Source organism: Puma concolor, chromosome E4 (genome assembly GCF_028749965.1).
Source record: "Puma concolor isolate L17-30 chromosome E4, mPumCon1.1.hap2, whole genome shotgun sequence".
In the NCBI taxonomy this organism is placed as follows: Eukaryota; Metazoa; Chordata; class Mammalia; order Carnivora; family Felidae; genus Puma; species Puma concolor.
The window spans coordinates 3,083,670-3,099,909 of record NC_141683.1 but is presented as its reverse complement, the minus strand read 5'-3'; the positions used below and the strand labels follow the sequence as shown (position 1 = coordinate 3,099,909).

The 16,240-nt window shown below is 54.1% G+C and overlaps 1 protein-coding gene across 3 annotated transcripts in view; it reads right to left on the bottom strand.

Moving 5' to 3' along the window:
* The window catches only part of KIRREL1 (kirre like nephrin family adhesion molecule 1), a 100,077-nt gene that overhangs the window by 69,774 nt on the left and 14,063 nt on the right, over window positions 1–16,240 (bottom strand). The window contains exon 1 of one of the 3 annotated variants that reach the window (XM_086694044.1): window positions 8,644–9,342. The exons of the other annotated variants lie outside the window; for them this stretch is intronic. The gene's annotated coding sequence lies outside the window, so the exon portion shown is untranslated. Of the gene's footprint in view, window positions 1–8,643; window positions 9,343–16,240 lie in introns of those variants that run through there. 3 annotated transcript variants of the gene reach the window in all.

The window sequence follows — 16,240 nt, the reverse complement described above, 5'->3', positions numbered from 1 at the left end:
ACATCTGGCAGGCTCCCCACGAGACGCAGATGGCCTGGTTAGTCCGCCTCGGGACGGGGACGTAAAGGAATATTCCCAAGCAGCTGCCGAAACGCCTTTTGTTCCGGAGAACTTCCCAGTCTTCTCTGGCCCGACACGGACTGCCCGAATGCCACTTGTTGGAGGGGGGGGGTGGGGGGGAATCTGCATCTGCTCACCTGTCCGAGCTGACAGGCTTCAGGACCCGGAGACCCGGTTCTCTGCCCTCTGGGCTTTCGTCTGCCTCCGGCCTTCCTCGCTGCACCTCACCTCTTCTGCCTTCTCCTAACTCCTCCTGTTTCTACACCACCTCAGTGCGGCCAGCATGACTGGCTCCTATGTCACCTGGGGGCCTCTGGAGCCATGGGCTCCTCCTCCCCTCGCTGTCGAGGAGCAAAGAGCACCCCCTCAGGCTCACGCCACCCGCTTCGTGTTTCCTCACTGGTGCCCCAGGCAAAGTTGACAACGGAGAACCAAGGGATCGACTTATAAGTGGACGCAGGTGTGGAACACAGTCCGTGTTTAAACTCACTGAAGCCTGTTGGTTTAATTTTGAGACACGTCTTCAGAGTTACCAGCATTCAATATATGAAACTCTCCCACCTCGGTTTACAGAACCAAATAAGCCCATGAATATCTCTGTTACGAGTTGCCCGCAAAACGATGGCTTAACAGGATGGTTCGTTTTGTCTCCTGGGTTTCACGGGCAACCGTTAAGTTCGCTTTCAGGGCCTTTGATGACCTGGAACTGTAAAGTTTTGCTGGGATGATAAGCTGGATTACACATTTTGGACACTTAGGCCTTTTCCAAATCCGATGGAATGCTGAAAGCATTACTTACTAAACACAGGTCTGTGCTTCTGATTTCTTGCAGAGAAACTAAGGATATTTGGGCCTGTTGGAAAACATGCTTAATTGATTCATACGTTTGCCATCTAAGGAATTCTGATGTAACGGTTCACAGTTACTTACTACTTAGTCTTGACTGGAGTTTTCTAAGAGTTAAAATTCTGCTAAATGTAGTTAAGACTGATGGAAATAAGGAAAGCAGCTTTGTATGTGGAAAAGCACACGTGTAAGAAAGATATAAGAAATGCAAATACGTTTTTGGCGAAGGTAAAAAAAAAAAAAAAAGTAATTTTTGTCCTACATGAGACTGGTTGTTGGAGAGAAATGACTTGGGACAAAATCTGAGTACAAAGGAATGTGTTAGAAGGCTCATGAGGGGAAATCTTTGGAAACGAATTTTATGTGCGGTCAGGAGGGACTAAGGTTAAAATGAATGGATTGTAAAAGTTCGCGGGTAGAGGGGCGCCTGGGTGGCTCAGTCCGTTAAGCATCTGGCTCTTGGTTTCGACTGAGGTCGATTTCATGGTTCGTGAGTTCAAGCCCCACACTGAGCTCTGAGCCGATGGCACGGAGCCTGCTTGGGATTCTCTCTCTCCCTCTCTCTCTGCCCCTCCCCTGCTCTCTCTGTCTCTCAAAATAAATAAATAAACTTTAAAAAAAAAAAAAAAAGGCCGGGGAGATGGCGGCCATGTCCTTGCTGCCGGCCTCCAAACGCTCCGCACTTGTGTTGTTTCTGCAGGCCGATGGATGGAGGGAGGGATGTGCCATGAGGGGTGGATGACTATGACACATGAAGGGCTTTTACTGGGATACACGGGAGCCATTGTGCTACACTTAGCCCAGCGTATGCTGACTTGCACCAATCCAGTGACTTTAAAATGGACACCCACACGGCTGGAACATATTTATGTGGGCATTGCTGGAAAAGGCAGAGGAATAGACCTCGACTTTGGCCTTTTTAGCCCCCCCCCCCCAACAGCCGATGATCGATACGTAAACTACTGTCCAGCCAAAAATAAAATTAGCACATCCTTCTACCACCAGGGGAGTCTTACTTGGCCACAGTCGATACCCCCCAAAGTCCCACAGGTGGGAAACGGAGAGGTAGGAGAAATCGGGGAAGACAAGGTCAGCTCTCAGAGGTAGGGTCAAGCCTGGGTAAGAACAACTACTCTCTGGGGCGCCTGGGTGGCGCAGTCGGTTAAGCGTCCGACTTGAGCCAGGTCACGATCTCGCGGTCCGTGAGTTCGAGCCCCGCGTCGGGCTCTGGGCTGACGGCTCAGAGCCTGGAGCCTGTTTCCGATTCTGTGTCTCCCTCTCTCTCTGCCCCTCCCCCGTTCATGCTCTGTCTCTCTCTGTCCCCAAAAAAATAAGTAAACGTTGGAAAAAAAAAAAAAAAAAAAAAGAACAACTACTCTGTGCACCTGTCCAGACTGACCGGGCTTCCGTCTGCCAGTCTCAGAGCCGGCCAACAACGGGGGTCAGGAGATGAGGATTTTCCTGGCCAGCTATAGGAAACTGAGATAAGGGATGCCTTTTCCTCCTTTTCCCTACAGATAGGCAGTTCCCCAACCAAGGCCAACATGCCTTTGGGATGCCCTGTGAAAAGTTGGGATGATTTTGATCCACAAACCCTGAAGAAAAAGCAACTCATTTTCTTTTGCACCGAGGCTTGGCCCCAATACAAGCTGGAGGGGGAAACCTGGCCGCCAGAGGGAAATATCAATTAAAATACCATCTTACGATTGGACTTGGTTTGCAACGTGAGGGGAGATGGGGAGAAGTCCCCTGTGTTCGATGTTTTGGGGCCTTAAGAAAAAATCAAGATATGTGTAAGCAACGTAAGGTGGATCCTGATTTAACAGCCACCCTTTCTAAAGTCCCGCAGTCAGGAGAGGAAGCGATTAAGGGCTCCTTGCCTATACCCAAGGCAGACCCAGAGAAGGAGGAAGGGAAGTCTGGTCCTCCTCCTCCTCAACTCCTCAATCTGTGCATCCAGACGTTCAAACGTGCACTTCTGGGGCGCCTGGGTGGCTCAGTCGGTTAAGTGTCCGACTTCAGTTCAGGTCATGATCTCGCGGTCCGTGAGTTCGAGCCCCGCGTCGGGCCCTGTGCTGACAGCTCGGAGCCTGGAGCCTGTTTCAGATTCTGTGTCTCCCTCTCTCTGCCCCTCCCCCGTTCATGCTCTCTGTCTCAAAGATAAATAAACGTTGAAAACAAAAACAAAAACAAAAGCATACACTTCTCTCTGTGGCCTACCTTAGCAGGCCCTGCCCGCAATGTGACAGGCATGTCTCCCCTACAAGAAGCTAGGGTGCAGGAAGGGGGGACACAGGGAGGTACCACCATGATAAGATTACAAGTACCTTTTTCATTAGGAGATTTAAGACAGATAAGTGGAGATCTATGTAAATTTTCTGATGATCCAGATAAGTATACAGAGGCTTTTCAGAACATTACGTATGTTTTTGAGTTGACCCAGAAAGATATAATGCTTTTTGTTGAATCAGATTCTTTTCTATCATTTTTTTAATTAAAAAAAAATTTTTTTTAATTTAAAATTTTTTTAATGTTCATTTACTTTTGAGAGAGAAAGAGACAGAGTGAGTGGGGGGGGGCAGAGAGCGAGGGGGGAGACAGAGAATCTGAAGCAGGCTCCACTCTGAGCCGTCAGCACAGAGCCCGACGCGGGACTCGAACCCACGAACCGTGAGATCATGACCTGAGCTGAAGTCGGAAGCTTAACTGGCTGAGCCACCCAGGCATCCCTTGCTGAATCAGATTCTTAACGAGACAGAGGAACGTGGGCTTCCGGCACTGGCTGAGATATGGGGACCAGCAACTCATTAACTACCATGGGACCGGAGGTCCTGTGGGGAACTTCCAATTCCCTACTGGAGCTCAGGCAGTTCCGCCCCGAGATCCTAGCTGGGACTACGATAATCCCAATGGGAATGGTGTCGCCACCATTTTCAAGCCTGTATTTTGGAAGGATTAAAAAGGAGTAAGGTGAAGCCCTTAAGTTACACTGAATTGGCCACGATCTTACAGACACAGGATGGAAGAAGCCTGGTGGCCTTCCTGGAAAGGTGAAGGGAGGCTCTCATTAAATGTAGGGCTATCTCCCCTAACACCCCTAAGGCCGAGACGATTCTGAAGGACAAATTTGTCCCTCACTCGGCCCCACATATTCAGAGAAGACTGCAAAAGTTTGGCTGTTGGCCCGAAAGGGACCCTGGGGGAGCTCTTACGAGCTGCCAATCGGGTATATTACAACCGAGATCAAGAGAAGAATAAAGAACAGGAAAGGAGGCTTAAGAAAAAATCTGAGGCTTTACTCGCGGCCTTGCGTACTATGTCAGATGGGACTTCCTGAGGTCCTGGCACCCGGTGCCATTTATGTGGCCGTTCAGGGCTCTGGAAACAAGAAGGTCCTCGGAGAGGACAACCGAAGTCGAAACCCTACTGTAAGCCAGGCCCCTTGTGTGGAGACAGTCACCAGAGATCTGAATGCCCTCGGGGACCTCGATCTGTGAGGGCTCAGATAACCAGTGTCCCTGAGAGGGACTGGTGGGCCCGGGGCTCTTGATGGTGGCCCCCCCAAACCAACCACCTATCGGAAACCCAGAGCCTCGGGTAACTGGAAACAGAAGGAAAACCAGTTGATTTCCTTCTTGAAACCAGAGCCGCCCTTTCTGTCCTCCTTCCCACTCCCGGCCAACCATCCGAACGCACGTAACTATCAGAGGCATCTCCGGAAAACCTCTGATTGAATTTTTCTCTCAGCCCCTGGGGTGCATATGGGGAGACTTGATTTTCCCACACTCTTCTCTGGTAATGCCAGAGAGCAACGCGCCCTTGCGAGGAAGGGACATTAATGACTGAATTTGGGACAACGGGGCCACTTGCCCCAGGACGGATAAACAATTGCCTGAATTTACAGCGATCTGGATAACCAAGATCAATCTTTGCTCGAGGTAAAATTAAATATGCCTCATGGAGTTGTTCTCAGGGAAACTGGATGGCCAAAGGAGAAACTGAGGATTCAGGACCATAAACTAGTTCAAGTGCTTATCCAAATAAATATGGACGGGGGAGGAAAAACTATCGTTAAACTGCTTTAAAAAAAAAAAAAAATGACCAGACATGCCAGGGATTTTTTGGATGATTACAATGTGTCTTTCCTGCCCATGGTGTGACCTCTTCCCTAAGAGGCATTGCCTTTGGAATATTCACGCTCGTTGGTCTGATATGCTTTTTCTATGTCATCCGTAGGTGCCATCACACATATCAGAAAAATAAGACATCCAAGAAAATTTTGCTAGCCCAGATGTTCCAAACATCCTCCCACTATATCGGACCTCTGGATCGACCTCTAAGCCTGCCCTGCCGTTCCCCGTCATCACCCCCTTCAGCAGGAAGTAGTTAATTAAGATGGGTCGTGGGGCGCCTGGGTGGCTCAAGTCGGTAAGTGTCCGACTTCAGCTCAGGACACGATCTCATGGTTTGCGGGTTCGAGCCCCACGTCGGCTCAGTGCTGTCAGCGCAAAGCCCACTCTGGATCCTCTGCCCCCCACCCCACCCCTCCTCTGCTCACACACACACTCTCTCTCTCTTAAAAATGAATAAACATTTATTTAAAAAAAAATAATCGGTCGTCATCCCCGTTCCTAACGGCAGTTAGGAGTCGTGCGTTCGGAGAGGAGACTATGATAGGAAAAGACAGGACAAAACAGGCAGAGAGGGAAAGGTTAGGGCCTGAGGTGTCTGGGTGGAGAAAAACATACTTTGGAAGCCCCTCTGGCGGGCGGAAGGTCCCTCTTAAGAATGTAAGACACCACTTACTCCCCCTCAACAATCAAAATACCTAACTAAAAAAAGTAAACCATAAAATTTATGTGCTACGAGGGACAGGATGACCACAGTCCTCACCCAGTGGAGTCCAGCCCATCAGGAGTGGCCCGCCCAGTGCCCAGAGCCATCCGGCCAGTAAGGGAGGCACCTGAGAAGGACGGGGGGGGGGGGGGGGGGAAGGGAGGGACACCAGCACCTTGTAAAACAAGGACCCTCGCCTCCCGTCGCGCCTCCCCCATCATGGGCATTCACCTTCGAAAGCCCCCTCTCTGCAGAGCGAGCTTTCCTACTCCTCTGACTTGCTAAGACTCCAACGTTTTGTCTGCTGCTCACTCTGTCTCCTTCGTTCCTCGAAGCGGCGAGACAAGGAACCCTGGGTACTGAGGTCAAAAATCCTGCAAACCCAGGCCTGTCTGCAGGCTCCCTCCTAGCGGCATGTCTGTGGCTGGGACTTCCAGAACACAGAATGGAAGGTCTGGGCTCCTACTTCTTTGGTTCAGACCAGAGATACAGGGCCCAGAATGGGGAAAGTGCTCCCCAGTCATTTGAATGAACCCTTATGTAACTTCTTTCTGCAGTGGCCAGAACAGCAGAAGACAATTTCTCTTCCCGATTACGTTTTGCTCAGGCTCATATTAAAACCGGCCCACGTTCCCCCATCGCACATCAATCGATGGCTGGATCCCAGGTGCCAGGGCACGAGCGGCCTGGGAATTAAACACTTGCCACAAATAGTTCTCACGCCGGCCGGGCCTTGCATTCAGCATGGCCTCCCGGGAAGGCAGGCATTTACACGGACTCAGTGAGGGACGGGTTCCTGCCCCCTCTCCCCTTCCTTCTCGAGTCCAGTGTTCCCTCTTGTCCAGGCTTTGTGTTCCCTTCCCCCTTCTAGACACCCCCTCACGAATGCCCCATGCTACCCTTTGGCTTCATTCTTCTTCAGCGGACGTTTCTGAATCTTTTCTGCCCCAAATCCTGCCAAGGTAGGACCTGGCTGGAAGCTGGAACCTCGTTTCTGCACGCAACACACTCCCCCACACACGCCGTTCCCAGGAGGGCACCCCTCTGTGTCTCCCCATCTCGGGTCCGTGGCAACACTCTCACGTGGCCTCCACTGCCCACAGGCCCGGCCCAGGATTCTCCCGTCAACTGCCACCGCCCTCCCCGTGCTCCTCTTGTCCCCTCTCTCTGAGACTACTCTCAGGTCTCGGGGAGCGGGGAGCCCAGGCCCAGGGGCACGGCTCTCCAGGGCCCAAGGTCCCAGGGCCTGGGCCTCCTCCGCAATCTCCATGACTCTGACTCTCGGTAATCCTGACCCAGGGTGAAATTGAAAGAGTCCTTCCTGCACCTCCCCAGTCCTGGCATTTCCCACAAGCCTCAGAAGGAGACGACTCTGGTTCAAAAGGAAATCAGAGCTATTCCAACACTTCCATGGGAACGTGCATCCTTCTCCCGCTTTCCTTCAACTGTCAAGATATTTGCCTTTGGAGGTTGAGAGTTGCTAGTGGCCAGTTCCCTCCTCCTCCTTCCCATTCCCTTTAAACAAAGCTTTTTCTGTCAGGTTTTTGACCCTGATGAAGATTTTTAACTGGAATCCTTCCCCACCCCCCCACCCCCAATTCTGAAGGATCTTTTGTCTTCTGAGCAGAAGAACTGAGGGATGGAAAGGCTGCTTTCTTTTTTTTTTTCCCCGTCAGTAATTGGGGAAAAATTTTTAAAAGAAAAAAACCTGAAGGATAAAAGACAGAAAAAAACCAATATGGAGCTATTTTCTTTCTAAAAAATTTAGTTTAAGGGAAAACAAGAGAAAGACCTTGAGGAAAAGAGAGGAGAGGGGCTGGGAGAAGTGCAGAAGCAGGAAGGGGTGAGGAGACGTGTGACAGGGCACTTGGGGCGCCCATCAGTGGGAGCATTCGGGGAGTGTTCAGGCGCCTGTCAGTAGGAGCACTTTGGCACCCGCGAGGCAGAGCACTCACTGGGAGCACTTAAGATGCCCATTCCCCAGAGCACTCAGGATGTTTGTTGCCTAGGAGCACTAGGGATGCCCATCATTAGGAGCACTCGGGTGCTCATCAGTGGGAGCACTCGGGTGCTCATCACTGGGAGCACTGGGGATGCCCATCACTGGGAGCACTCGGGGGCACATCACTGGGAGCACTTGGGATGCCCATCGCTGGGAGCACTTGGGTGTGCATCAATGGGAGCATTTAGGTGTACATCACTGGGAGCACTCGGGGTGCGCATCATTGGGAGCACTCGGGGTGTCCATCACTGGGAGCACTCGGGATGCCCATCACTGGGAGCACTCGGGATGCCCATCACTGGGAGCACTCAGGGGCACATCAATAGGAGCACTCGGGATGCCCATCACTGGGAACACTCAGGGGCGCATCAATGGGAGCAGTCGGGGGCGCATCGCTGGGAGCACTCGGGTACACATCACTGGGAGCACTCAGGACGCCCATCACTGGGAGCACTCCAGTACACATCATTGGAAGCACTCGGATGCCCATCACTAGGAGCACTCAGGTGTGCATCACTAGGAGCATTCAGGATGCCCATCGCTGGGAGCACTAGGGTGGGCATCAATGGGAGCACTCGGGGGCGCATCACTGGGAGCACTCAGGCGCATCGCTGGGAGCACTCAAGTCCGCATCAATGGGGCTGCAATGTCCACGAAACAGTTTCTCCCACTTAGAAGAGAAAGAAGCAGAAGCCCGCTCCGAGGCAGTAAAAAGAACCCTCCTCTGTGCACAGGCACAGTGTCTATTAGGGTCTAGCATACAGCAAATGCTCAATAAATGCAGGGCTGAACAAAACAGGCTGCCATGGGTTCCTGTTGTTTTTCTTTTCCCCCGGGCCAAATGAAGGGTTGGTCGGAAAAGAAACAGACAAGAAACAACGAGCTCGGGCCAACCTCACCTGACACGGTTCTGCAAGGCTCCCAGAGGTCACGTGTTGCCAACCGCTTCTGGTCTCACCTTGTTGCCTTCCGCGGGCTCAGTTCTTGCCCCGTCTGGCTAGGCACAACCGATCCAAAGAAAGGCAATCAGCTCTCAATTACTGGCCCTTGGGTTTCTCACTTTAGAGATTATCCATGGAAAAATCTTAATCCCGGGCAGGCTGCCTCCCTCTGTCACCCAGAATGTTCTCGTTGTCAGTCTTGGAGCAAGCAGGGAATTAGACCTTATGTAAATAGCAGTCCCAGTCAGCAGTAATGAGCAAGGCAAATCTGATTATTACCTTTGTCATTATCACCATCATGTATTCCAAAATTAAAAAAAAAAAAGATTAGAAAGAGCAGTGGCTGGGTGTTACCATGGTGCGGCTGGGAGTTCACTATGTTTACAGAAGGTCTTTAATCCGGGGGACTCCACCTCGAAAAGGAAGATGACCAAAAACTTGGATGTTTTGTTACTTAAAATAGCAGCTGACGTTTTAGTAGCTGCTCACTTATTATTTGCTGGACACTATGCTGTATGTTTTATGTATCTTAATTGATTTACTTATTGCATACAAGATTCGAGGCGAAGTACGTGGACATTTAGTCAATGATAAAAACAATAAATTTCAAGGGGCGCCTGGGTGGCTCAGTCGGTTAAGCATCCGACTTCAGCTCAGGTCATGATCTCGCGGTTCGTGAGTTCAAGTTGCGTGTCGGGCTCTGTGCTGACAGCTGGGAGCCTGGGGCCTGCTTCCGATTCTGTGTCTCCCTCTCTCTCTCCCCTCCCCCACTCTCTCTCTCTCTTTCTCTCAAAAATAAATAAACGTTAAAATTAAAACAAAACAATAAATTTTGATAAGAAAGCCGACATTGGGTGAGGTGGGGGTGACTGGGCAAGCAGGGAAAGAGAATAAGGACTGGAGAAGGAAATCGAGATGGGGCTAAAGTTAATATAGTCGATACATGCCACAAGCTCTTCCATGCTTCATCAGAGACCAATTGCAAGGCTAGCCTTGAGCTTCCAAGCAGCAAGTGCAAAAAGGAAAAATTCAAAATCAGCGACACAATGTACAGTATCCATAAAATAAAAACCATCTGACGGCTTAGGAAAAGCACCGCTACAGAACTTTCTCCAAGGATCCTCACATAACGAATACTGCGATGTGTTGAACCATAACCTGGGCAACATCCCTACCATAAATACAATATGTTCAAGGGTTACTCCTTAGAACATTCTTCAGTGCATGCCGGTGGCACGGGGCCAAATGCTCAGCTCAGTGAAGGCAATTCTTCGAGAGGCCAGAGCCATTCGGTCTCGGTTTATCACTCTCCGAGGGTCTGGTGCAATCTAAGGATAAAAGTTAGGGTATGTGGAGGCAAGGACCGGAAGTGGGTCATAACAGCGGGAAGGAGGGCTGCAGACAGGAGACGGGACTCTTCCGACTTAGCTATTTGGGCCTTCAGTTCCGAGCGGCTTCTACGGATGAGGGAGGAGAGAACGCCACCTGCTCTGAGAGTCACCATGTCTTGGGAGGCAGAACTGAGGATTATCGTCCCAAGGAGGTGGGGCAAGGGGCCAGCAGCTGCTGTGATGTCTGGGGTGGGGGGTGAGGTGACTGAGTGAAACTGACTTAAAACATACAAAAGTACTTTGTCATTAAAAAAAAAAAAATGGCTACAGAGCACACCTAACCCCCAAATACCAGCTCAGCTCTCGGCCATCCTGAGGCCTGGGAAGATTAAGTCCTGCTGGAGGAGCCCTAAGAAGCATTCAGGTCAGCAGCTCCAGCAAAGCTCCCAGCTAGGAGGTACCCCCCTTCTGGAGGAAGAGCCCCGGGGGACCCCAGCATCTCAGACCTGGAGGGCGAGGGTCAACACAGAGGTCAGCCTGCACCCTTTACCCTCGAGGTCACCAGAGGGAAGAAAGTCCACACCTTAGGTGTCACATCCATCTAGTGACCCAGAAATTCTTCCGTGGATCTGACCCAAGTGCCTCCTGTTTCCCCTACGAGACTGTACTTTCCTAACAGTCGAGAAAGCCTGTCCAGCCTCATCTGGGGCCGGACCGAGAAGGGCAGCCCCCTGCCAGAGGGGAGGAGGCTGGGGGGGGGGGGGCGGGGTGCTCCCGGCTGCTTCCCAGAGCCCCTGGAGTAAGGGAGGACTAGGCTCCGAGGGAGGACAGACACCGGGTGGAGAAGGGAGAGCAGGGCGGGCTGGAGTCTCGGGCGAGTCCCCCGACAATGGGCAGGAGTCTGGAACCTGCAGCCTGTTACTTAATTATCTCTGAATGGTTTTTGTTCCTGGCTTTAAACATTTACCCCTATTGGGTTTTCTCGGCTTCACCAGGCCTCTATCTCCTTTTCTTTGCGGTTGCCATGGCAACGACTCCAGGCGTACAACCGCTCTCTGATTTTAAATAAAAGTTGAGGTTTCTCTCTCTCTTCCCTCCCCCTCCTCCCTCCCCTCTCTCTCCTGGATGGATGAGGTTTCTCTCTCATCCCCGCCCTCCCTTTCACCTTCCTCTGCCCTGCGCCCTCCACCCAGCTGCTTCCTTATCATTACCTCTTCCCTCATTTCCTCCTTCCACCTGTCTCCTCCCTAAGCCCTTCCCAGACCCCCGGGCTCCAGGTGGAGGTTGGAGGGTGTCTGGGGACGTGGGGATCCGGGAGCAGTCCCAGAGAAGTGTCCCCAGTCCTCTCTGGGCCTCCGTAAGCAGTGGGTCCCTGATCTCATCACCCCTCCTCCTAGAGGGGGCCTCCTGGTGTGTGCAGGGGGGAGTGGAGAGGGGGGCGTGTGTTGGGCAGGGGCAGGAACCGCACTGCCCTGTCTGCTCGGGGGAGTGGGTCACCTTCCTTCCTGAGTCCCGGTTTTCACTGCTAACTCAAATCCGTGGTTTTCAAACCTGAGAAGTCTCAGCAGTTACGGGGGTGGGGGAGGGGGAGCGGGGTGGCGGGACACCTGAGACCCGGTCAGTCCTGCCGCCTGGCACCACCGTCCGGCACCGTGGGCTGTCATTGGCCGTGGCCGAGACACGGCGGTGCTTCTGGAGGAAGCCAGGAGCTCCGGCCACTCCCTGCTAGGGGGCTGCCTGGGTGGCTCTCCCGTCACCTGTTGCCCCCTCACTAGCCCCAATCCTGGATAAACAGGCAGGCTGTGGCTGGGGGGGGGGGGGGGGGGGGACACCTAATCATCTTTGCGGTGGGCTGGGGACCGAACACTTTCCTTCCCCCTGGGTGACAGACAGCAGCCCCTCTCTTCGCTGTCCGGGCTGTGGGTCAAAGGCAAACATCTGGGCGAAGGCAGGCGAGTGGCGTTTTAGAACCAGCTACGCTCCAAGCAGAGAGGCCGGACCTCCAGGTCTATCCTATCCAGCTCTTCCTCCAACCAGCTCTGTGCTTCCCAAGTGCAGCGAGTTTAATTTTTTTTTTTAATGTTTAATTTTTTTTTGAGAGCAAGAGAGAGACAGAGTGTGAGTGGGGAGGGGCAGAGAGAGGGAGACACAGGATCCAAGGCAGGCTCCAGGCTCCGAGCCATCAGCACAGAGCCCGACGCGGGGCTCGAACCCACGAACCGTGAGATCATGACCTGAGCCAAAGTCCGGCGCTTCACCGACGAGCCACCCAGGCGCCCCCCCCCAGGGCGGCGATTTTAGCCCAGGGGACACTTGCAGACATCCAGACGCTTTGTTATTGTCGCACCTGCGGGTGGGGAGCGCCACTGGGGGAACCACAGGTCCTGAGTCTCAGGGTCCTCCTTGCGGATCAGCGGCTGGCGCTCTCCCGAGCGCGGGGTGGGGGTAGGGGTGCAAGACCAAGGCGGAATGGGCCCTTCCCGCCCAGGACGTCACATTAGCGTGGACTCACAGACAGGGTTTAGGAGCCCTCGGCTACAGTCAGGGAAACGGGCGTGTGTGAGGTGACACAGAAAGTCGGGAGGGACCCCGGAATGTGAACGCGGGTCTCCTGACTACACGCCCAGAACGTGAGGATTCGATTTCACAGTAAGAGCTGCCACGCACGGCGTGCTTCAAGCGTCCCGGATTCCCCGCCAAGTGTCCACACGGGGCTGTGACACGGTGCGTGCCACACCCACAAAGCGGGACACGCTTCTCCAGGTGGGGTGCCCGGCACAGGGTCTCGCCGGTCCCGGCTCGGACCCGCGAGGGGCCTTGGGCGCCACCGCGTCAGCTCCCGGTCTTACAGCCAAATAAACCCCAGAAAGAGAGACGCGGAAACCCCGGGTCACCCGGCCCCCACCTGAGATCGGCTCCAACGTACCCTGGAGCTCCCACTGTTTGCGTCTCCCTGGCGACAGGGAGTGAGTGGGGCCCATACGGGAACCACAGTCCCAACACCCAGCGATGGAGGTTGGAGGGCAAGGGGGAGAAACGGCAGGGGGTCAGGAGAATGGAGAAAGCTGCCTACCGATGGGTTAAGAAATAGAGAACTCGGGGCGCCTGGGTGGCGCAGTCGGTTAAGCGTCCGACTTCAGCCAGGTCACGATCTCGCGGTCCGGGAGTTCGAGCCCCGCGTCGGGCTCTGGGCGATGGCTCGGAGCCTGGAGCCTGTTTCCGATTCTGTGTCTCCCTCTCTCTCTGCCCCTCCCCCACTCATGCTCTGTCTCTCTCTGTCCCAAAAATAAATGTTAAAAAAAAAAAAAAAAAAGAAATAGAGAACTCAAGCCACCTGGCTGGCTCAGGGTGGAGCGTGTGACTCCAGATCTCCGGGGCCGTGAGTTCAAGCCCCGCGATGAATGTGGCGCCTCCTTAAAAGAAAAATGAAAGAAAAAAAAGATAGAGAAGTCAGAATCAGGGGCCTGGGCTGGCGGAGGCGGGGGTGGGGGGGTGGAGGGGGTGAGAAGGCGGCCCAGGACCCCAGGCCTCTCACAGGGCAGACCCCGACGCGGCCCGGGGCCCTCCCGGCCTCCCCGCCCCCCTGGAGCCTCTCCGGGGCTCAGCCCATCGCTTCAAATCGGCTCACAGAGGAGGAAAACAGGCCCAGAAGCTTCTCTGAGGGCCCTGACCCTCGCCGCAGAGGAGGCCCAGGCATGACTTATGAAAGAGGCTGGGGTTTGTTATTTGTTATTTTTGTTTTGTTTTTAACAAAACATAATCCAGGGCCTTGGGGAACTTGCACTCTGGCGGAAAACTGAAAGGTCAGTGCTTTAAATGGAGCCTGTGAAATGAGATAAAGGGGAGGTAAGTCAGGAAAGGCCCCTGGAGGAGGGCGCCCTTCGGAACCTCGGATGCGGGGAGGTGAGCAGCCCAGTAGGGGAGGCTGGGGAGGCCGAGGGTCCCAGCGGAGGCTGCTGTCCTGCAGTCCGCGGAGCTGGTTTTCATTTCTCCCTTCCCCCACAGCCGGGCTCCGGTAGGGCTGAGATGATTAAAACCAAAAGAATTTTAAATGTCGGGAACGCACTCTCCCCCCCCCCCCCCCCCACTGATGCCTGATGCCGTTTGCCTTTTCCCCTCCACCTCCCTCCCTTCTGCTAACTTCTCCTCCTGGGACAGCTGTTTGCCTCACGTCTTTCTTCTGGCCCAGTTTGCGGGGAGGTTTCCCAGTGCCCCCACCAGACCACTTTGTTTTCACTGTGGGGGGGGGGGGAGCGCGGGGTGGGGTGTCTCGGGCACAGGGGAGGGAGGAGGGAAGGGTGGAGGGGACTTGATCTTGCTGGCGAAAGTTCCCAGAAAAAGAAAAGGGAAGAAATAGCTTTCAGGGAAAGAAATCTGCCAAATGTTTATGTTCCCACAAGACTCTGCAAAATCTTTTCATAGACCAAAGCTGAAGTTCAGGGCGAAGCCAGAGCTTGCCCTTCAGACATGCACACCCGAGCACCCACAGCCCTGGTCTGGGGCCTCCCACCCTCCCAGAGCAGCCAGACAGACCATCCCCACGACAGTGGACGGTGTGTGCATGGGGTGGGGGGTGGGGTCACCCCATGCTTTCCTACCCCAGGTCCAGACCCGGTCCAACGACGGGGACAACGTGTGCTTCCTGCCCCACCCCCGCCCCCAGCTCCACCCGGCTATCTGGGGGTACCCCAGCTCTGGCCTTCTGAAACCAGTACCCCCCAAAACCGAACTGGAGATCCAGGACCTCACTCAGGAACAATCAGTCCTTTTTGTGAACTCCCACAGCATGGCCAAGAGTTGAAAACCATGCAGCCAGAAAGAATCTTGGGAGATTAACCTTCTGATTTTACAGTAGGAGAGCAGGCCTAGGTCACCGCATAAGGTCACAAACAGGGCTAACCATCCACAGCCAGACTCGCAAGCCAGTGCTCTTTCCATACTGTCCCCCGCCCGCCCTCCCATACAGACACTCCTATTATAAGGCCCCGGAAGCCAGAGGACTGTCAGAAGTAGCAAGCCAAGGGTGCCCAGGGGGCTCAAAATAAATAATAAAGTAAAAAACAAAACAAAACAAAACAAAAACAGTGGATAGACTTTCCATTAAAAAAGAAGTGACAAGCCATCTGAGACGCGCCACATTTAACCCTTCGGCACAAGGGCTGTGCTGCCCGCAGCAGGCGCGGTGACCGCCTGAGGCCTAGGGGTCTGCCAGGGGGTGGATCGGCCCTGCCTGGAGCTGGACCCCAAGAAGCTCTGAGCTGAAGCAGGCCCCAGCCTGAGCACGCAGCTGATTCGTGGAAAGAAAACCGTCCGGGCCCAGGCCAGCAAGCTTTGCTCAAGAACGCACCCCAGAAGGAGCAGCGGGTTGAAGGTGAAGGAAAGGACCCTCCCCTCCCCTCTCCCCAGTCTGTAAACAAAACGCCATGTTTCGCGTGGCTCCGCGGCCACAGGCAAGGTGCTGTCGTGTACTACGGCGGTAAGAGGTGGGGAACACCGGCACCTGCCAAGCACGATCACATGCCAGGGACGGGGTCTGACGCAGGCCGCCTGTGAGCTTCTCAAAGATGCCCACTCGTCCAAGAAGGAACCGGGACCCAGGTTCTAGGACGACTCCAAGGTCTCTCAACTAGCTGAAGGCAGAAAAGGAGAACGGCCCGGTGTCTTTCATTCTAAGGACGAAGCACAGGGTGCCAGGCTCCCAAAGGAAAACTCAACACAGAGGGAAAACCAGACAGATGCTCCCGTCCTCCGTCACCTCCTTGCAGACCTGCAGGAGTCCCGGCCGGACGCACAAAGAGCAGACTCGGTTCATTCCGGAGCTCCGAGTCCAGCCCCCCGAGGGGAAACTCCTCTGTGTCTGGAGCCTCTCAAATCCACCTTCAGACGCGGCTCCTCTCTGCCTGTCTGTGGGGTGGAGCCCGGGGAAAGGAGGTGGGCACCCAGGGTGGACACCTCCCACGGCGGCGACCCCCGCTACAGGTGTGAACGCGGCCTGGGCCTTTCCCTCCCCACCCAACCAGATGGCTCATCGGCGCGCCTCACTCCGCTTTCTGCCCAGCAACCTGTGCGTGTGTCCTGCCGAACGCCTCCTCGCCTCTACCAAGTTGAACCATCACCCCACCTCTACCCTACCCTGCCATGCCCTGCCTCACACCACCCCACCATACCTTGCCTGGCTGCACCTCTACCCACTCCATAACACCCCTACCCCACCTCACTCCTAC